Below are 23,900 nucleotides of genomic sequence, written 5' to 3' on the forward strand. Positions count from 1 at the left end.
AAGAGCTTAAGAAACAAACACTATGAACAATATAAATCTATATTTACATATGTACGTATACATATACACACGCAATGTAGACAAACCGTACTGTAAACAATGGCATGTGACTTCCTGAAGTCAATGATTATCTCCTTTGTTTTTTCAACATTCAGAGACAGGTTGTTGTTCTTGCACCAAACCACTAGACAGTTCACCTCATCTCTGTATGATGATTTGTCATCATTGCTGATGAGTCCCACTACCGTGGTATCATCTGTGAATTTGAAGATGTGGTTTGTGCTGTGTTTAGCAGTACAGTCGTGGGTCAGCAGGGTGAACAGCAGTGGTCTGAGCATGCAGCCTTGTGGGGCTCCGGTGCTCAGTGTGATGGTGCTGGACTGGACTGCCTGAGGTCTCCCAGTCAGGAAGTCCAGAATCCAGTTACAGAGGGAGGTGCTGATGTTGAGTGTGCTCAGTTTCTCTGTAAGGTTATGAGGAATGATCATATTGAATGCTGAGTTTAAGTCTATGAACAGCATTCTGACATGACTGTTTTTTTTTATTAGAGGTGTGTTGAGGCCAGATGATGGGCGATGGATATGGCATCGTCAGCTGAGCGGTTGGGGCGATATGCAAATTGGAGAGTGTCGAGGTAGGGGGGCAATGAGGACTTGATGTGGTTCATGACTACTTTCTCAAAGCACTTCATGATGATCGATGTGAGTGCTTCGTGCAGGTAGTCGTCAAGGCATGATACACTTGACTTCTTCGGAACCGGAATGATGGTGGTGGTTTTGAAGCAGACAGGAATAACAGTATACAAGCTATATATTATATGAAAAAAACAGTGGGTGTTTCCCTATAGAATGAAATCATAAATCCTTAACAAGGCACACGTGAGATTCCAATATTAAAAACCCTTTATTGGAGGGGCTACATCTTAAAACTAAATATTATATGAGCTGTTTTATTTGCATTAATTTTCTATGAGGTCTGCATTTTTTGCAACCCTGTTATGGAAATTTGCAGTAAATTATGTGAATGTGGCAACATTTTTGCTAAATAAAATTACGTAGTTCATTGCATGTTTCACTGCAGTTTAGGTATAAAATTAATAAAATGCAGGTATTAAATGTCCACTGAGGGGCGCTAAAAGCAAGTTTAAAGTTCTCCCAAAAAGATGAGGGGGATAGTTCATTAAAAATGAACATTTTCATCATTTACTCACCCTCATGCCATCCCAGATATGTATGACTTTCTTCTGCTGAACACAAATGATGATTTTTAGAAGAATATTTCAGCTCTGTAGGTCCTCACAATGCAAGTGAAAGGGTGCCAAAAAATTTTACGCTCCAAAAAGCACAAACGCATCATAAAAGTAATTCATACGACTTCAGTGTTTTAATCCATATTTTCAGAAGAGATTTGATAGGTGTGGATGAGAAACAGATCAATACTTGTCATTTTTTGCTTGAAATACTTCTCCCTGCTCAGTAGGTTTGTGTAAGAAACAAATTGATAATTAAAACATTTTTAACTTTAAATTGTTGCTTCAGGCCAGCACTGGATTCCTGTTTGAAATGACCTAACTCTCGCATGACATTCATTCCTGCTGTATACAAGGCGTGTGCTTCCGACTTCTCGCGTGAACGCGCCATTGCGCTTACGTCACAATGAAGCCGACGTGATGCGTCGACTGCTGGCAGGAAGCAATTTTTTAAAGTTAAAGTTTTAATTATCGATTTATTTTTACACCAACCTATCGAGTTGCTTCATAAGACATTAACTGATTGACTGGAGCTGACTGGAGCCACCAGCCTGATGGCACCAGTTTACTTGCATTGTATGGACAAAAAGAGCTAAAATGTGCTTATAAAAATCTTCACTTCGGTTCTGCTGAAAAAGGAAAGTCATAGACATCTGGGATGGCTTAAAAGGTAAGTAAATCATGAGAGAATTTTCATTTTTGGGTGAACTAACTTTTTAATGCATGTTTTCTATAACTTACAATTTTCAATTTGCACTGTTGGTTCTCATTTATAAATATGGTATAATATGGGCCTGTTATGTCTGTGGTTTTCTGGGGTAAAATCTGACCCTAGCAGGTCATTAAAGGGAACTGGGGTTGGAATATACAGTGGCATGCAAAAGTTTGGGCACCCCAAGAGATTTGAGCTCTCAGATAACTTTTACCAAGGTCTCAGTCCTTAATTAGCTTGTTAGAGCTATATCTTGTTCACAATCATCGTTTGGAATGGCCAGGTGATGCAAATTTCAAAGCTTTATACATAGTCTGACTCCTCAAATCTTGTCCCAACAATCAGCAGCCATGGGCTCCTCTAAGCAGCTGCCTAGCACTCTGAAAATTAAAATAATTGATGCCCACAAAGCAGAAGGCTATAAGAAGATAGCAAAGCGTTTTCAGGGAGCCGTTTCCTCAGTTCATAATGTAATTAAGAAATGGCAGTTAACAGGAACGGTGGAGTTCAAGTTGAGGTCTGGAAGTCCAAGAAAACTTTCAGAGAGAACTCCTTGTAAGATTGCTAGAAAGGCAAATCAAAACCCCTGTTTGACTGCAAAAGACCTTAAGGAAGATTCTGCAGATTCTGGAGTAGTGGTGCACTGTTCTACTGTGCAGCGACACCTGCACAAATATGACCTTCATGGAAGAGTCATGAGAAGAAAACCTTCCTGCATCCTCACCACAAATTTCAGCATCAGAAGTTTGCAAATGAACATCTAAACAAGCCTGATGCATTTTGGAAACAAGTCTTGCGGACTGATGAAGTTAAAATATAACTTTTTGGCCGCAAAAGGTATGTTTGGGGAAAAAAGAGTGCAGAATTTCATGAAAAGAACACCTCTCCAACTGTTAAGCACAGGGTGGATCGATCATGCTTTGGGCTTGTGTTGATGCCAGTGGCACAGGGGAACATTTCAGTGGTAGAGGAAAGAATGGATTAAATTAAATACCAGCAAATTCTGGAAGCAAGCATCACACCATCTGTAAAAATGCTGAAGATGAAGAGGATTGCTTCTACAACAGGATAATGATCCTAAACACACCTCAAAATCCACAATGGACGACCTCAAGAGGTGCAAGCTGAAGGTTTTGCCATGGCCCTCACAGTCCCCCGACCTAAACATCATCAAAAATCTGTGGATAGGCCTCAAAAGAGCAGTGCATGCAAGACGGCCCAAGAATCTCACAGAACTAGAAGCCTTTTGCAAGGAAGAATGGGCGAAAATCCCCCAAACCAAAAATGACACTTTGCTGGCTACAAAAAGCTTTTACAAGCTGTGATACTTGCCAGGGGGTGTTACCAATTACTGACCATGCAGGGTGCCCAAACTTTTGCTTCGGGCCTTATTCCTTTGTTATTCTGAAACTGTAAAAGATGAATATAAAAAAAGTAAATTGCTTAAAATATTAAAGAAATGTGTCATCTTTAACTTTAAGCCTTTTGGAAATCAGGCCATCTTTTGCTCGCTTAGCTATTCACAGCAACAGAAATTTTGATCAGGGGTGCCCAAACTTTTGCATGCCGCTGTATAAGGAATAATGCACAGTTAGCTGTTCGTTATCACAAAATAAACCCCGACTTCTTGTATCACCATGAAGGATTTTTTTTTTTTTATTTATAATTTCCATCTGAAATGTAGATTATCCTGCATAATAATCTGCTACTTGTCAAATACATGGAATGTTGATTTGCATTAATATGGTTATTATATGACAAGTGAGATTCCAAAGTCTCCAGAAATGGCTAGTTTTCTCCAGTTTACATCAGAGTTCAGTTGGTGATTACTTTGTGAAATCATCCCACTTATTACAAGACCACTTGCCAAATAAATAAGTAAATGTACATGAAATATTAATTTGAGTTGAAATTATTTTATTAGCATACTTGTAGAGATTGCTAAGTGATATAAGATATAGAAAAGACTACTCATAATTCTGGGATGACTGGTCTGATATCACTTAATGTGCAGTTGTCATTCAGAAATGTCAGACCACTCGATGGCATGACTGACCAATCAGAATTGAGTATTCCAGAAAGCTGTGTAATAAGCTTGTCTATCTAACTAAGTGAATAACATGACACTTTTATTGTGTGAGACTAATGTTTTGGGTGTTTATTTTCACAGAGAAATCATGGTTATTATCAGACTCAAAGTTTGCTACTGGAACTGTGGGACAAGGAAAAGTGGAATAAATGCACATGTATGCGCTCTGCTCCAATAGTTGATGGGCTTTGAGACACTGTTTAAATGGCAAGCCATTCAATGTATAATAAAAAGGGAGTCACACAGCTCTGGCCAAAAAGTTCATGTTTCATGTACAAGTTTGTGATTGAAGTTCAGTCACACTCTGCTCAGGTATGTGTTCCTTATATCAAATTCCTTGTACGACTGATAATATGCTGCTGCTAGTGTAACTATTTACAAGGCTTAAGCCTAATTTCATTTAATGTGAAATTTCCAGCCTAATTTTCCATTTAATTTTTGCTAGTGAGCATTATGTTTTGCAAACTTGTGCTAGTTAGTGTTTAATGCATCAATGTGATGTTATTGTGCAATAAATAAATTGGTACTATGATGAAAATCATATTTCCTATTTTGTTGTGGCAAGTTTTATTGTTTGCGTGATGCATAATTCAAATGTACTAAAAATCGAAGGACAAATGCAGTATGTGTTTACTGAATTCTCAGCAAAAGTAGGTTTATACAAACATATTTCACACTGAAAAAAAAAAAAAAAAAAAAAAAAAAAAATCGCACTTGTAGTTATTTTAGTAAAGTGAAGGAAACTGAAAAAAAACAAATTCACAGCAAATGCTCTAATTTACTGTAAAATGTATGTACAGCAGTACTGTAGATTTACAGTGACATTTGTAATTTTGGTCTGATATTTATAGTTAATATACATTACTTTTACTGTAATTTTACAGTAATTCGGCTGTAAAAACATGGGTAATTTTACATTACAGTACATATTTACAACAGTATGCAGTTGTTGTTTTTTTTACAGTACAATTGTAATAAATGATTTAAAGTACCCTGTTGTATATTCGCAATCGTTCTGGCAACTAAAATTGCCAGTAAATTACTGTAAAGTTTACAGTAAATGTTTTTACAGTGCATCAGATATCACATTGTTACTGCCCAGATGTGCTCTCACACACAAGTAATGTGGCCTCTGATCAGAAGCTTCTAGTACAGAAATACAACAGCTAGACACAGAATTACATGATAAGATGAATAGAAGGAGTTATTATACAGGAATGTGCAAAGGAAATTATGTTCAAATTGGCATGGGTTTGTAGAGGTAGTAGTATAAATATGAAAAATAAAATGTAAAAAGTGATTTTTCATTTTGAACATGGGTTTGTATTAGGGATGGACTCGGGTACTCTGACGTGGCAGCAATGATCGATCATGAAAACGATGATCGACAGTGATCATGCATGATGTGACTTTTCACGTAATTACTTGACAACCAAACACAAACGTGTCAAAGAGGGAGCTTATTTTTAATTTTGAGATTGATTACATTATGGTTTTGAGGGGTACATTGATTGTCAGAGACGTCTCATAGCAGCCAAATTGATATACGATGATAATCAATAGAGTGTAATTAACAGTGTTTTGAACAACCGTCTCTGTAAAACGTTTGCTAAACACATTTAATAATAATTTAATATAAGAAGTTTGACTCGTTAATGGATATTATTTAATAAAAGTGAATGTTTGTCATTGACTGTAAACCTACCTGCCCTGGGTTCCGACATGTTTGCGTGATGTAACACACACCTGCATCTCAACGAGATGAGAGTTGAAGATTTCTCCACGAGTTTCCAAGTTAGAAGTCCGACATAAAGTGTCATTCCGTTGTACTTTCCCCAGTAGAAATGTGGAAATTCCGACTCTCCGAGTTGAATGGCACGCTTCATGAATCATCACAGCAACAACAATACGGAGCATCATGGCTTTCGCCACAGGAGCGAACACATACACACACTAGGCGTGTGGCATTGGACTCAACGTGCTGCAAGTGTTTCAAACAGCTAGACAGAGTGCAGCTAAATAGAACAGAATGCAGCGTCTTCAAAACTGAACTTCAACTTGACACGCATATTAAAAACACGATGGTTATGATGTCTCCTGTTAAGCCAAGACGTAATGCAGCAGCAAAATATGTTTGTCAGACATGTTATTATATATACAGTTATGTACAATGTAGAACAGCTTCACAACAGATGGGAAGGAGAACACAGGGAAGCAGGTTTTGAACATACAGTTGAAGGGATTGAGTTGCACTTTTTGCACCAAACTATGTTCATCTCTAGGAGACAGAATGCGTCTCCTTCCTGAGCGGTTTGATGGCTGCGTGGTCCCATGGTGTTTATATTTGCATTCTATTGCTTGTACAGATGAATGTGGTACTTTCAGGCATTTGGAAATTGCTCCTAAGGATGAGCCAGACTTGTGGAGGTCCACAATTGTTTTTGAGGTCTTGGCTGATTTCTTTTGATTCTTAATTTTGAAGCATCTTGCCCAACACTGGTAATGGGACACCAAAGCGTACGGTTTTAGTGGAATATGCCACTTATCTTTCAAGAATACCACGGTAACTCTCATTGACTAATATTAGGCTACATTAAAGTCCATCAGGTCAGCCTCTTTTTGTAAACACACTCATAAAGAGGCAGTTCAGTTTGTCATTGTTCTCTTCACTATTGGCAGTCCAATATATTCTATACATGATAGCTATTAACTATAGTGAAACAATCAAAGGCTTTTTCATATAATTGATAATGTGGCCGCTTAGGCTACCTCAAAACAAACAACAAACACAAATTTCTGTATGATCAACCTGCTTGGACCAAAGTCAGCAAAATTAAATGTCTTGTGTAAGACAAATAACAAAATAAATACAAATAAATAAATAAAATAATAAAAATGACCTATCGGCTGCAGATATCAGTTGCAACTTCTACTTTCCATAGACGAGGATGCTGGGTAACATCATTCAGTACAAATTACATTCTGGTTCACGCATCATTAACCCTAAGCAATGTCTTTGGTCTCTAAGGAAACACCTGAGCTGTAAAGATTTGCGGGCTAATTCTGTAATTAACGGTTGCCAGTTAAGTCACTTTAGTGGCAGCAAAAATCTGCCATAGACTATAAAGTGTTCAGATTCAGTCATGACAAGAACGGAACAGCAAATACATTTGGAGACACTGGAGATTGAGAGGTGCATCATAGTGGCTTCTTAAAATTTCCAACAAAATAAAATATTAAAACTGGTGGAATGGATCACAGGTCTAGTAAATCAACAGGGGGGAATCATTGTAGCACGTGAAAATGGTATTAAAAAACCCAGCACAGCACTGTTAAGAGAAGGTGATACAGATATTATAGAGACCAGTGGCCAATCTGTGATTGATTACATTTGTGTGCTATGTCAAGTGTCAATCTTTATGTTGGGAATACACACACACACCTGCTGGGAGCATCTGTCAGCCTCTTCTAAACTCACTAACTGCTCTCCTCTGACAGTCTTATCATACTTCACTGGGTGCTCCACTCTTCCACAACTTCTCTCGTTTTCTCCATCCTGGAGCATCCTGCTCATTTTCTCACAGCATTTCTCTCTTATTTTACAATTTCTCAGTAATTGGGTATTTCTTGACTCTTGATGCTGTGATCAACACCTTGCTGATCTATTGAGAAATTTGGAGGGAACAGTAAAATACCTTTGGCTTTGTAAATGCAAGGTGAACAAGTACCCTTTATGACATAATCTGTGAAATTTAATCTGTCATTTTCCAGAGCTTTAATCTCACATGCATGCTATCATATTCTGTCTTTAATATCATTCTGGTGATCTTTATCAAAACTATATCATTTCATAGTGAGGAACAAAGCAAATTCACACTAAATGGGCTGCCTTTAAAATGGTACCAATGCTCACTTGAAACAACTAATTTACCACAAATATTCAATCTCTCTTGAGCCCCAATACACTTTAAAATTCTATGCAAATCAATAATTTAAACAAAACTCAGTAAAATCTCTCAGACAGATTTTGGGATATCGGACTCTATTACATCACAAGGATCCCATTTACACCTAGTATTAAGATGCGTCTCGGGTGATCCGATCACATGTGGTCAGACGAGACACAACCCTGTTTACACCTGGTCACTTAAATCAGTTTCCAGTGACCACTTGTGTTTGGATTTCAAGGGGAGGGCCTCGTGACGACACAGATCAATCACTATGTCAGTGTGTTACTGCATGTTAAGAAAAGTCAAAGAAAGTGCAAAAAACAACAACACACTGTTTATCCCAGATGCAGCTGAAATTTGAATTCAACGCAAACGCAACATTTCAAGCAGAACAATGTGTCAATTTAATGGATTTCCTGTATTAACTTGAGCAGATGTTCATGCTTCTCACCTGTGTCTTTTGCATGTTGATATCAGACATACTGAAGAAGATCTGTGAAGTTCTCATGCTTGTGTATGTATCTGCTTTTTTACATATTCTGTTCGGATGGTTATTTCCTTTTTAAAGCCGCTCGTAACCGACAAAGTTTAAACTCTTGTTTTAGTGCAGCGGTTGATTGACAGGTGAGAGGTGGTGCTTCACTGCTGTCTGGGATGCATACAGGACGGATTAACATTTACACTTCAAATGCGATGTGGTCACAGAACAATTTAACAGTACAGAGAATCCAAATATCTTCTGGCAAAAGCACTGTGCAACAAGCATATTCATGATTTTATAACACTAGCCCATTGATTGTTACATTTTAAATTTAACATTTTAAACCTAACATGCTTTATTATGATCATAAAAATAGTTTTTATAAGAGTTACACATTTAAAGGTAGGTAGCACCAAATCCAACATGACCAAAGGCATTTTTGTTTAGCTGATTCAGAAAGAGTGTCTATATTGATAAACTACCCAAGCTTCATTCTGGCAATTCAAATATATGGTCAGAACAGGCAGGATGCTCTTTGTTAAATATAGCGTGATTTATATAAATATAAAAGTGACTTATGTTAACCAAATATACAATATTTAAAATAATTATACAGTTGAAGTCAGAAGTTTACATACACTTGGGTTGAAGTCATTAAAACTCCACAGATTTCATATTAGCAAACTATAGTTTTGGCAAATCGCTTAGGACATCTACTTTGTGCATGACATGAGTCATTTTTACAAAAATTGTTTAAAGACAGATTGTTTCACTTTTAATTGACTAGATCACAATTCCAGTGGGTCAGAAGTTTACATACACTAAGTTAACTGTGCCTTTAAGCAGCTTGGAAAATTCCAGAAAATGATGTCAAGCCTTTAGACAATTAGCCAATTAACTTCTGATAGGATAACTGGCATCAACTGGAGGTGTACCTGTGGATGTATTTTAAGGCCTACCTTTAAACTCAGTGCCTCTTTGCTAGACATCATACGAAAATCAAAAGAAATCAGCCAAGACCTCAGAAAAAAAATTGTAGACCTCCACAAGTCTGGGTCATCCTTGGGAGCAATTTCCAAATGCCTGAAGGTACCACATTCATCTGTACAAGCAATAGTTAAACACCATGGGACTATGCAGCCATCATAACGCTCAGGAAGGAGACGCATTCTGTCTCCTAAAGATTAACGTAGTTTGGTGCGAAAAGTGCAAATCATTCCCAGAACAACAGCAAATGACCTTGTGAAGATGCTGGAGGAAACAGGTAGACAAGTATCTATATCCACAGTAAAGCGAGTCCTATGTTGAAATAACATGAAAGGCTGCTCAGCAAGGAAGTAGCCACTGCTCCAAAACTGCCATAAAAATCCAGACTACAGTTAGCAAGTGCACATGGGGACAAAGATCGTACGTTTTGGAGAAATGTCCTCTGGTCTGATGAAACAAAAATAGCCCTGACCTCAATCTGGCATAACTGAAAAAGCATGTGCAAGCAATGAGGCCTACAAACCTGATTCAGTTACACCAGTTCTGTCTGGAGGAATGGGCTAAAATTCCAGCAACTTATTGTGAGAAGCTTGTGGAAGGCTACCCAAAAAGTTTTACCCAAGTTAAACAATTTAAAGGCAATGATACCAAATAAATAAAGTGTATGTATACTTCTGACCCACTGGGAATGTGATGAAAGAAATAAAATCTGAAATAAATCATTATCTCTACTATTATTCTGACATTTCACATTCTTAAAATAAAGTAGTGATCCTAACTGACCTAAGACATGGAATGTTTTCTATGATTAAATGTCAGGAATCGTGAAAAACTGAGTTTGGCTAAGGTGTATTTAAACTTCTGACTTCAACTGCAATAATAGTAACATTCATTGTAAATATTGTGGCAGAATGATCCGCCCCTCCCTCTCATCATCGTTGCCCCGCCTCTTTGGGCTGTCCTTCAGCCAGGCTCACAACAGCAGTAGGTTGGAGAGAGGAGAGATGCAACTTTATATGACTCCTTGGGGCAGCGGTTGATGAGGTACACCTGATGTTAATAGAGCCTCATCACCGCTGCTATTAAAACGCAGAGTGGCTTCTATCTCCTTGTGTGCACACACTTGCGTGCTTCGCAGGTCCAGCAGCAGAGCTGGGATGGTACCGGCCGAATTAGATGCACGCCGGACACTGACACTGGAGCACGTGTCGCAGCCGGGCATGGATGCCGGAGAAGCCACCACCCCTCGTGGCATGGACCACGGTGGGGAGCATGTGCGGCCGTCGGAGCCCACTCACCAGATTCCCCTTTATTTTGGACACTAATTCCCCATGAACACTTTATTCCCCATTTTTGAACATTTTATGTTTGTTATATCCAATAAACACCTCTTGCTCACCCTGCCAGAATGCGGGCACTTTTGTGGGCAGAGACGGCGCAGTTGGGCACCAACAGTGACGTCACTTGCCCTCTCATTCGCTGGCTGGATGGAAAGCCTAGAGCCGGACTTAGAATCCATGGGGATGGCCTCCCAACAGCTAAAAGGGTAAATGGCACTTAAGCATTTACCCTGTGTTTTTTTGAGGCTGTCATGTTTAATATGTGTTAACCCTGTCTCTGTCCAGGTATGAGCGAGGGGGTAAGCTGGCCCGGAGAGATTTCCCCTATATGCCCACTCCAACCGTAGGGCCTGGTTGATGAATTAGCATTCCTGTGTGGGTGGCTAAAGAGTGTGCACCTCTGACTCCGGTATTCGGATAGGAGCATGGGCGTAGGTTAGGGCAGCCGATTATGGCAAAAATCATAATCACGATTATTTAACACGATTATTAATTGACTTTGGAAACATCATATACCAGTACTTCGGTACCAAGTCGGTACTAAAATAAAAAAGTTGTAACGATGCCAGTGTTTCTGCAGTACCGGTAGTACCAAGCACTGATTCAGTCCGGCACAAGTGCACAATCTGACTGACACACGACAGCTTTAAAATACTCACAGGCTTATTTTGAATGTGTGTTGTTACTCCTTTTACATTGAAATGGACAATTAATCCAACTGACATGTCCTTGTGTGATTTATTAAGCTGCTGAAGGCTGCAATCTTAGCATGGATGAGCTGCGTACTTTAAATGAATGTATAAATCTGACTGCTCATACTCTAGAATCTCCACAGACATTGAGAATCTTTCACGTTGTTTGAGATGACAGAGCACTAATCCACTGTGAACCATGCAGCACATGTAAACTATATATTTATATAATTAAAATCACAGCATTTGTGCTTTAATCTCAACTCAACTTTATTTATATAGTATTTAAAACAACAGAGTTGACCAAAGTGCTTCACAGTAATAACATTTAAAACACAACATTTCAAAATTACCATATATACAAACACCAGTAGTCTAAAATACAAAGAGTCCAAAACTGTGTCCTACATTTAATTTGTCAGACACAAAGGACAGTGTAAACCGATGAGATTTCAGACGTGACTTGAAAGTCTTCCGTGATCACACTGGACCATGTTGTGAACTGTTTATCAGGAAAAGTGAAGCTTCTGGCAAAAAACACACATCATAATAAAAGCACGATTCAAAATAAAAGCTCGACGCTTGAAATGGAATTAAATAAATTGAATAAAAATATATTACAACTGTATAGTAAAATGTAATATTCTCTGTAATAATATATAATAATAATAATAATAATAACAACGACGACAATAAATAATTGATTTATCACAAGCAAGACAGCTGTTGAAAAGTTTGACAAAAAAATAAATAAAAAAATGCAGATATGTTAAAAAGTTATATTTTCGCTTATTAAAAGTTTAAAGAATTAATTGATTAGAGACCATTTTGATGATTAAATTAAATTAAACTCTAAAACATATTAAAATAATTATTAAATTATTAAAAATAACTAAACTAATATGTTCAATAGCACATTATCATATTAGCATATTTTTGCTGTGGTATCGAAATTGGTATCGAGAACCGTGAAATTTCACTGGTATCAACTACTGAAATTTTGGTACTGTGACAACACTACCATGTACAATAAAGGCTATACATTATCACAATACAAAAATTTCACTAGTTGGTAGTGAAATTTGATGATTCTCAACAGCTTCAAAACATCAACAAATAATAACACTAACTAATATGTTAATTATGAAAGAATGGTTTCAAGTTCTTAAGTAATTTTTCAAGACTAGTAAACAGTCAGTAATAAAACAACAATAAAAAACAGCAATGAATATAAATAGATTAAAAATAATATAACAAAAATACAAATTAAGAAAATTCAGTGCTTTTTTAACAGATTTAAAAGTTTTTAACAGCAGTAGGCTATCAAGTATTCAAGTAAACATTCAGAATGAAATGCAACATAAAACTACTGGTCTTCACTGTATGATTATAACACATTAATACTTTTTAAATCTACTAAAGTTATTCAGTCAAGAGCAGTGAGTGTTTTCTCATTTTCTTGTAATGGTTGTTTGATTATTATAATGACACACTAGACAGCAGCAGGTCTATTAGCTTACATTTATACTTACAAGTCCAAAATTTTAAATACAAATCCTCTTTTTTTTCTCCGCTGTTTACATTCACTATAGACATAACTCATTGTGTTTACATGAGTACCTCACCAAGACGGGCATTTTGGTGGAATTCTGAAATCTATTTGACAGATCAGGTGCGCATTAGCGTGAGCATTTTTGGAACACGCGCATGTTCAGCACACACACACATTCGCCGCCTGTCAATCAAACAGGTTGCAGCTGTTAATAGATCACTAGCGAATTATAAAATTATGTGCTCTGGATTACTTTCAACAGCAGAATAAGAATATGATTACTCATCCAGCCCTAGCGTAGGTGTCGTTGGCCCTCGCCCAGGTCCTGGACCATTCCTGTGGACACTAACCCTTCCTTCACAAAGCCCCAGTTTCACTGAAGGATGCCATATTCCCCTTTATTTTAGACACTATTCCCCTTTTTTGAAAATTTTTGGTTTATTACTTTTTCCAGTAAACGCCTCTCTGAGGCTTGACGCCATACCCACTGTGTCTGTCTCTTACTCACCCCGCCACAATATATGCAACATTTCTGCCAAAACACCATAGTTTGAATGAAAGAATGAATGTGAATATTTAGCACTTTTCTGACACTACTGTACACTCAAAGCATTTTACATAGTGAACAGGCGACTCTCCTCAACCACCACCACAGTGCAGCATCTACCTGGATGATTCGACAGCAGCCATAGTGTGCCAGTACACTCACCACCAAAAAAGAAAGCCCCGCACTATGGTACAATGATCACACTCATGTTCTCAAGAGAGCAGCTTGGAAAATGGAGCGCAAGTGGAAGAATACAAAATTAGAGGCATTTCGTGGTGCATGGAAGGATAGTGTCTGTAGCTACAGACAGGCACTAAAAGCTGCCAGGTCAGCATATTTTAGCAAACTCATAGAAAATAACCACAACAATCCTAAGTGTTTAGTCAGTACTGTGGCTAAATTGGTTAGGAATAAAGCCTTGACTGAACCAGATATTCCGTCGCAGCTCAATAGTAATGACTTCATGAATTTCTTTACTGATAAAATTGAAATAGTCAGAAATTAAATTGGAACTATGCAATCTACTGTCACAGAACCTCAGAAAACAGTGTCTCATAATTTTCCTCACGAGCAACTTCAATCCTTCACTGTCATAGGTCATGAAGACCTAACAAAACTTATCAGAAAATCAAAAGCCACAACATGTATGTTAGATCCAATACAAACTAAGCTCTTAAAAGAGGTATTCCCTGTAATCTCAGAACCTCTTCTTAATATTATTAACTCCTCACTATCCTTAGGACATGTCCAAAGAAACTTTAAAATGGCAGTTATCAAACCGCTTATTAAGAAGCCACAGCTTGATCCTGGAGATTTGGCTTATTACAGACCGATTTCAAATCTACCATTTATGTCAAAAATACTAGAAAAGGTAGTGTCCTCCCAACTAGGTTCATTTCTATAGAGAAATGGTATATATGAACATTTCAGTCAGGATTTAGGCCCCATCACAGTACAGAGACTGCACTTATCAGAGTTACAAATGACTTGCTCTTATCATCTGATCGCAGCTGCATTTCTCTTCTAGTGCTTTTAAATCTTAGTGGTGCCTTCAACACGATAGATCACGACATTCTCTTGAATAGGCTGGAGAATTATGTTTGCATTAGTGGACTTGCATTAGCATGGTTTAGGTCCTATTTATCAGACTGCTACCATTTTGTATGTGTAAACGAAGAATTGTCAAATCAAACAAAAGTAAAGTATGGAGTGCCACAGGGATCAGTTTTAGGGCCTCTGCTTTTCTCCTTATACATGCTTCCCCTGTGAGATATTATCAGGAATCATGGAATAAGTTTCCACTGTTATGCCGACGATACCCAACATTATATTTCTTCTAAACCCAAAGAAAATTCACAATTGTCCAAATTAGCAGAGTGTATCAATGAAATCAAAGATTGGATGGCCAGAAATTTCCTTCTACTCAATTCCGACAAAACAGAGGTACTAATTATTGGACCAAAAACTAGGGCTGCCCCTGATAGTCGACCAAAGGTTAGTTGATGAGATGAGTCTTGGTCGACCAAGTTTTGATTGGTCGGTTGGTCAAAAATTCCACATAAAAAGGACGAACACCTTTATTAGCGCTGGTTGGACGCTAGGTGGTACTATGGGGTAATTTTCGTTAAGCAGGTTTAGGGTTAAGCCTACACAATAAAGAAAGACACCTTGATTTCAAACTTAGAACTTTATTTTTTATTTATTTAAACTAAAAATTCAAATGAAACTGGAAAAAAAATAAGTGCAATTAAAATGTGTGTTGTTCAGCTTTACAACATTTGTCAACATCTCTCTGGCAAAGAACCTACTTCATCTGTGCATTCTCTACCGGTCGGGTATTTCGTTATCTGGGAAAATACATCATGTGTGAATAAATTTGTTTTGTTCCCTCCTTCACGATATTGCAATATCCAATTACATCGGCAACCCCTGGACTGAGGGATCAGTGAATATTCTTGCTTTAGTGATTTTGCATTGAAAATGTATTTAAAAAACAAAAAACTTAAATCAAATACATTTCTAAATTCAAATTGCACTCCAAACGAAATGAAAAAGCAATTAAAATAATACATAAAATATACATATATATACACACATATATATATATATATATATATATATATATATATATATATATATACATACATATACATATATATATATATATATATACATATACATATATATATATATATACATATATATCACACACACACACACACACACACACACACACACGCCTTTCCATTTACCGTCAGGCAAGTATCCGTCTTAACATCATGGCGGAAAATTACTTACACAAATGAAGACATAAAAACAATTATAAATGTAAAAATAATAATTATAATGATGATAATAATCACTGAAATATAAATCATGGTTTGAGGTGAACGTGTTTATTATTTTACGCTGCAGAGTTGCATTCACAATGAACTGCTCTGTGGAAATAAAGCGAACTGAACTCAAAGCACCTCCTGAGCTGAGATGTCTGAGGTCATTTGCAGTACTCATAGATGATACTGTTCTCGCAAAGAAAAAAAAAAAACACGAAAAACAAAAAAACAAAACAAAGAAAGAGTAAGAACCTTTTACATGCACGTGTTCCACGAGACTGCACGCCTCCGTACAAACAGCGTGTCATACATGCGCATAGACGTCTTTTCTGTCATCTATTCTTAATAATATAATAAACTGTTTCTTCAAGCGTGTGTCTGTATGTCTATGGGCAAATTATTTGAAATATTAATTTGATAATAATAGTCTAATAATAATAATAATAATAATAATAATAATAATTGAATACATGGGAAAACGAGCCAAATATCGTCTTGACTTCGTCAAAGGCATCAGATATAGGCGATCACTCTGACCATAGTCGATCCCCGAGCTCATCGTCTGTCGGCACAACCCTAATGTGCCTTTCTCTCTATAAATTAACAAAATGTTCAGACAGTCTCCTTGCTGATTTTTCCGACACATTGAGAATCATTACCGCTTTTGCCGGTGTCACTTCGGCTCGCTTCGTGCATGCGCTTGTAAAATTTCTATTTTAAAGACTCATTATTATGGTTTAGTCTTTCTCTGTAATGTAGAACAGTGTTAGCAATGTTACTTATAACATTCTTTCTCAGCCTTGGAACTCAAACCATTTTCTGATGCCCCCCAAAAAATATATTCAAGTGATTAAATTAATATCATAAATGTGCGACTAGTTGACTAGGAAAATCTTTGGTCGGAGGCAGCCCTACCAAAAACCTCTAAAAAAATAAGCTGCTAAAATATAATTTGATTCTCGATTGATGTACTATTACATCATCTTCTACAGCAAAAAACGTAGGTGTTATATTTGATACCAATCTGTCCTTTTAAAATCTAATTTCCAGTGTTTGTAAAACAGCATTCTTCCACCTCAGAAATATTGCTAAGTTACGACACATGCTCTCTGTTGCTGATGCCGAAAAACAAATTCATGCGTTCATGACCTCAAGACTAGATTATTGTAATGCATTACTGGGAGGATGCCCAGCAAGTTCAATAAATAAACTTCAATTGGTTCAAAATGCAGCTGCCAGAGAGCTGACTAGAACCAAGAAATATGGTCATATTAGCCCCATTTTATTGTCGTTACATTGGCTACCTGTTAAAATTCTGTTAACTACACACAAAGCTTTGAATGGTCTGGCTCCACAGTACTTAAGTGACCTTCTGACATGCTATATTCAGTCATGTTCATTACGATCACAAAATTCTGGCTTGTTAATAATTCCAAGAATATCAAAATCCACAAAAGGAGGTAGATCCTTTTCATATTTGGCTCCTAAACTAAATAGATAAAGACTCATCTATTTAGCCAGGCATACACCTAATTTATCCATCAACTCACAATTAGGCTGCTTTAGTTAGGTCTGCCGTAAACAGACACATCTTTCATGATCTACAACTCTGCATAAAACTGAATGGCATCTATGATAATGTCATGTCTCAACCTCGGGATTCATATCACGAGGTTACCAGAGCCAGACAGATCCAGCTCTGTTCCTGCTTGGTGTCGTACTCCACTTCTACGTGTCGCTGAGTGAAGATGACAAACAGCCGGTGCTAGCCAGACATCACTTCAGTCTTTTGACTTCAGAGGATGAACTGATGCCAACTCCAACTGTAAAACATCGGATACATCATATGCCACTGCCTGAACCTTGGATTTAGGATGGACCTCACAGAATCTCACCAAAATGACCTGCAGGTTGAACTGCGATGCACCTCATTGATATCTGCCTGCATCACCTTTGTATATTGATGGACTACACTCCTGAAATGGAATACATAGACTATCATTTAATTGCCAACAAAAGCTTTCATCAGCCAACTAACAAAAGATAATGCATCTATGTGAACTTCTGCAGTTAATCCAGGATGGACTTCAAAGACATTAGTCATTAATCTTAAAGTTCATTAAAAAAAATTTTAAACACTGACCTTAACACTTAATTTACAAATTTTAAACCATGACTTGCACTGCACTAGGGCAGCAATTAACGATTATTTTGATAATCGATTAATCTAACAATTATTAGAATGATTATTCGTAGGGATGCACCGATACCACTTTTTCTCTTCCGATCCAATTCCGATATCGGAAATCTCAGTATCGGCCGATACCGATCCCGATCCGATACCAGTGTTGTTTTTTTGCATAATCAGTTTAGAATATCTTTACATTATTGTGTGGAATTAATTGGGGGTACTCTTTAATATGTAAAGAAACACAAACCTCTAACTACACATTATTTCAATATAAATATATAGCTTATTAAGAAACACTTTATTGTTAACTAGTATACTGGATAATGTAGCAGCAAAATTAACAGTAATTCCAGTATGTCATCAGTAGAAAAGAAGCCATTTTTTTATTTTTTTTTATTTTTGCAATTTGTAACTGGACTTCAAAGGATTCAGATCTCTTTTTTTGTTCAATTTAGTTGTAAGATATCAGCTCACTTTTCATTCACACAGTTATTTTTTGGAATCCATTCAACTTAAATATTATTATTATTTGTAAACAAATAATAATAAATTATAATAGTAATATATAGTAATATATCTCAATCAGGCACCTTTTACACGGATCAACCGGTCTCTCTTTCTTCCTCACTGCCGTCACAGCGCTCACTCTCCCCTGAATTCTGATTACACGCACCTGCATATCATTAGTGGTCAATCAAGGACTGCATATATACCCTGCTTTCACACACACTCTTTGTCTGTTCTCATTGATAGCATCTCTGAGACTCCAGACCTTTCTACTATGTCAAACATACCTGTGTCTTCATTATTGCCTGCAAGTATCATAAGACTATTGTGAGTTATCTGTTCATCGTGCCTATACCCTGTCTGGATATTACTCACCTGCTGTTTGCCAGTCTGTTCAACTGGATTTACTCACAATGTTTACATCACTGTTTCAATCATCTGTTCAATAAACCCTGCTACTGAGTTCATATCTCTGCCTTCTTGAGTCTCTCTGTGACATCTTTAACTTTTAAACCCTCACGCTTTTATTTTGACATTCTGAACTCTCCAGGAAGTCCTGTATGTGTCTGTTTGTAGGCAAGTTCACAGTAGTTTAATTCACTTCTTATTCAAATTCTGGTAAAAAAAAAAAAAAAAGCACATCCAGTGCCATTCTAAATTCATATAAGTGAACCGAACTATTGAGCATCTACAGCTGAGATGTTGTTCGTGAGTAGCGCTCAAATATTGCGCACCGCGTGAAGGCTAAAAATTGCTGCGGGTGTGTGTGTAAACAGAGCAGGGCCATTCAATAATGCACTGGAGCTGCGCGTGCATTTTATATATTTACTTATTAAACACAGCCTTTTGTGATTCACAGAGCTACTGCACGTCTTTAAGTGGCTTTGAATAAAATGCGCGAGTCATATGAACTACTTTGTGTTTTAATGGTTCTTTTATGTCATTTTTTGAGCTTGACAGTAACGAACATGACTAACACACAGTAACAGATTTGGATCGGGACCGATAACCCATCCGTTTAAAAATGTCAGTATCGGAGCCAATACCGATCCAGGTATCAGATCGGTGCATCCCTATTCGACTATTCTGCGATTATTGGAACGATTAATCATTACCTCTTAACCAATTATTCAGCTTGTGCCCCGACTTAAAAGGTTGTATTAAACATGCTTACTAACAATAAAGAGGACAAAATCATCTTTTACCTCTAAATGATATTCACTGAATTAAAGGGGGAAACATTTTTTTATCAAGTTTAATTCAGTAAAGAAATTCACTGCAAAAAATCCTATTGTTAACAAGTGTTTTTCCATTTAAAATGGTCTAAAAATCCTTAAAACAAGAAACTTTTACTTGAGAAGCAACATATAAGATATTTAGACTTGCTTTAAGAGAATGTATCTTAAATATAAGTGTATTTTGTATATAAGTGTATTTTTTCACTTGGCTATACTTCTGTGAGTGCAGTAAAGACAAAATATACTTATATTCAAGATCTATTCTCTAAAAGCAAGTCTAAATATCTTATATGCTGCTTCTCAGGTGAATGCATCTTTTTTTAAAGGATTTTTAGATGTTTGAAAATATTTGTATTTTTTATATTATATTCAACATTCTCAGATAAAAATTTTTAGCTACTAAATAGAATGTACGTTGTTTTAAACAGGGATGTGGAGTAACGGAATACGTGTAACGGGATTACGTATTTAAAATACAAAATATAAGTAACTGTATTCCACTACAGTTACAATTTAAATCATTGGTAATTAGAATACAGTTACACTCAAAAAGTATTTTGATTACTGAAGAGATTACTTTGCATTTTATTGTCATTTGTTTCATTTAATATTTAGTCCTTTCATATGGAAAACATTTATACATATAAATGATGTGATCCAAAGTGCATTTGAACAGCGCTGAAACACTTTCTTATGATGTGTTACATTCATACGAGCAGACAGAGAAGTAAGTTTGAAGTAAGTTTGGAGCACAAGAAATAGAAATAAACCTTGTGTAAATTGTCATCTTTACTCTAAGATAAAATGTTATTTCAAGCCATTTTACATACACACGTTACCAGGCATGATCATATTTTTTTATCAAGAAAATTCATGTTGGATCATAATTTATTTTTTCTAGTAAGACCTTTGATATTAGGGCAAAAATCTTATTCTTGATAATAATTTTTGTATTGTTTTCCTGTAAAAATATCTAAAAATCTTTAAAACAAGATCAGTTTGATTGATCTTGCTTTAGAAACAACACTGCATAAGATATTTAGGTTTTTCAGAGAATGTATTTTTAACATGTGTATTTTGTCTTACTGTACTGGCAGAGTTTTTATAGTCAAAACAAGTGAAAAAATCTACCAGTGCTGAAGAAATCCAAAGTATTTAGAATATGTTACTGACCTTGAGTAATCTAACGGAATACATTACAAATTACATTTTAAAGCATGTATTCTGTAATCTGTAGTGGAATACATTTCAAAAGCAACCCTCCCAACCCTGGTTTTAAAAGAGTTTTAAATATTTCTATTGGAAAACAAGCCAAAACAAAAACAAATCAAAAACTTATTTTGTTGCAGTGTATAATGGGGTGAAGACTACCCTCTCTCACCTTTCTGTTCACTTCAATCCATCTTTAACTCACAAAAAAACAAACTCTCTCTTATTATTAAAGCTGCGTATTGCCAATTTTCTTCACAATAAGAAATGCACAGTGACACATATTATGATTCAATAAGTCGTGAGCAATCATGTTATAATCTAGCTGCATTAAGCGTGCGTGCTCGAGGGACGCGTGTCCCTGCGACAGAGTGTGCATCAGCCGGGAGCAGTTTCAGTCTCTTCCCCTTCGATCGGGACATTCGCACAACTCATAGAAGAGGCGCTGACAGCACAGAGAAATGCCAGTTTCGGAATTTGTAGTTATTCACATGATCTGCTTCCATATTATTTAAACTTCAATAAAGCTAAATGCAGTTATATTTAATGCATTATAAGATGTGTTTCCTTTAAAGACGCTCGACGCGCAAGTTTTGCTCCAGCTCCACTTATTCCACAACGAGAGTGCTCTGTATTTACTTATTTTGTATTTTTGCATTATAATTCCTTCATACTTTGCGATCTACATCACCTGAAGCTGTCTGAAAAGTTTAGAGTGCATGGGGACTGTGAGCGGTGTAATTCTTCCTCCTCTCAACTTTGAGAACCTTATACTCCTTTTATAGACCACAAAAAGTTAGTCTGACTGAAAAACTGACTAGACAAAAACCTTTAAGAACCTTGGCACATCCATGGGAGGAAAAACTTCCAAGACCATCCTGTTAATTAGCTACTGTAATGCAGAGTTGCTTTCAGCATCATTTTCTGGATGAGACAGACCTGCCTCAGAGTTATGAAGCATGTTAGAATTGAGTTTAGGAGAGAATTTGCACCCATAGTGTCATTCAAACTTGGAAAACATTAGGTGGTGGTGGACTGAGCTCTATGACAAGCACTACAGGTGAAAAGAAAAGGAGTAGGCCTATATAACAAGAAAATATAATAAAAAACATCATGGTTTATGGCAAGTCACCTCTGAATCTGAGAGAAAATCCACAACTCACACACCAAGGACAACTTTGAAAACACACTGACAAACACAGAACATTTGAAGTGACTCAATACAAACTCTAGGCCTATAATGCAAAATCCATCCACTATCAAAGTTGCAGTCAAGAAAACTTTCCCCAACATGTAGCAACTCTCAGCACATTGCGTGGGGTGAGGTAGTCATGTGAGAGCATGCACAAGGTCCTCTGCCAATAACATTTGACATGGTCATAGTCAGACACAAATGCTGCCATGACACCATTAAAAAAAAACAAGATGAGCCCTCTGAGGTAACTAGTGATACAAACATTAAATCTTACATTTTGACAGTGACTTGCTAAGCTGTGCTTCTTGAGCTGCTGAGTCCATCAAAATCTTCTAGTCTTCACTGATATCATGTGTAGAATAAAGACAAGATACTGGAAAGCAATGAACGACAACTGGCAGTGTCTTGCTCTTAAGGATCAGAGGATTAGCAAACAGACCATTGTTTGAGATTCAGCAGCAGAACAAATCTAACAAATAATGACAGTCCGGTGGGAAGAGTTTAAATATAACTAATGGAAGCCAAGCGATACCACGTTGAGATTTAGAGCCTTTAATCTCCCCGTTCCGCACTCAGCATCCATAATGGTTTGCTGGGTCGCCGGTGGACAGCAGCACTGGGCTGCATTAAGCTTTCTTGCTGAAAAACCTACTACAACAGTAATCCAAGACCAAGGACAGCGTGCATGCGTAGCAGGATTGAGGCGCTCAGATAGGATTTACTCCTGGTTACGTTCACGGAGACGTTCCTTACCGTGTAAAAGAGAAACGTAGGTAGGGTGACAGATCGTCGGTTCTTCGTAAATTTTGTCCTATACCTATAGTCGACCTTTAAAGGGAAGTGAATCGATCTTCAGCGCTCAAATACACTGCGTTCAGCTTTGATCGCGAGCACCGACTCGGCTTGTTCGCTGACGTCACGACTGATTTAGAGAGGAAAATGGGCGGAAACGAAAGGGGGAAGCCGTTTTTTTTTTTTTTTTTTTTTTTTTTTTATATAGAAGCCTTTATTTTATCACACATTATACATACTACATTTACTTATTATGAACATCTTATAAAAGATTATAATAAAACAAAGGAAATAATAAATAAATAAATAAAAAAAATAAAAAACGAAAACATATTACAGTCAGGGGTATTACAAACTATTCAAAAAGAAATCAATCATCAAAGGAAAAAATATCAAGTAATTATAAATAGGGAAAGCCGTTTTCAAGATGACGAAAATGATCTGAATTAACTGACACATTTATGAACGTAGGGTGGTTTATTTCAAGTTAAACTATTTGATAATATTCTAAAATAGAACATATTTTAATAATCATTTCAACTGATATAAATAATTGACATAGGCTACGCCTTTATGTCGGTGTAATTAATGTGTATAATTGGTATTAAACATACTTTTTTTTCCTATCTGTACCTTCATGTCGTCCCTCCCGTTTTATTATTTGTTAGATGCTGTTATGTACAGTATATTACAAGCATTCAATAATAAATAAATAAAAATTCTCTATTTTCCCATCCTAAAGTGCCACCTTTTTTGTGAAACGTTTTATTTGTAATTTAATTTTCACTAACAATTCTTTAAGTTTTGCTACAGCATTTGATGATTTACTGAATCAT

General features: G+C 36.6%; 1 protein-coding gene across 1 annotated transcript in view; it reads right to left on the reverse strand.

Annotated features, from left to right (window-relative positions):
- Positions 1-23,184, reverse strand: part of LOC127419416 (dnaJ homolog subfamily C member 5-like) — a 47,808-nt gene extending 24,624 nt beyond the window's left edge. The window contains exon 1 of the mRNA XM_051660785.1: positions 23,026-23,184. The gene's annotated coding sequence lies outside the window, so the exon portion shown is untranslated. The remainder of the gene's footprint in view (positions 1-23,025) is intronic.
- Between the last annotated feature and the right edge of the window lie 716 nt (positions 23,185-23,900).

The sequence above is a fragment of the Myxocyprinus asiaticus genome, chromosome 28 (assembly GCF_019703515.2).
Source record: "Myxocyprinus asiaticus isolate MX2 ecotype Aquarium Trade chromosome 28, UBuf_Myxa_2, whole genome shotgun sequence".
Lineage (NCBI taxonomy): Eukaryota > Metazoa > Chordata > Actinopteri > Cypriniformes > Catostomidae > Myxocyprinus > Myxocyprinus asiaticus.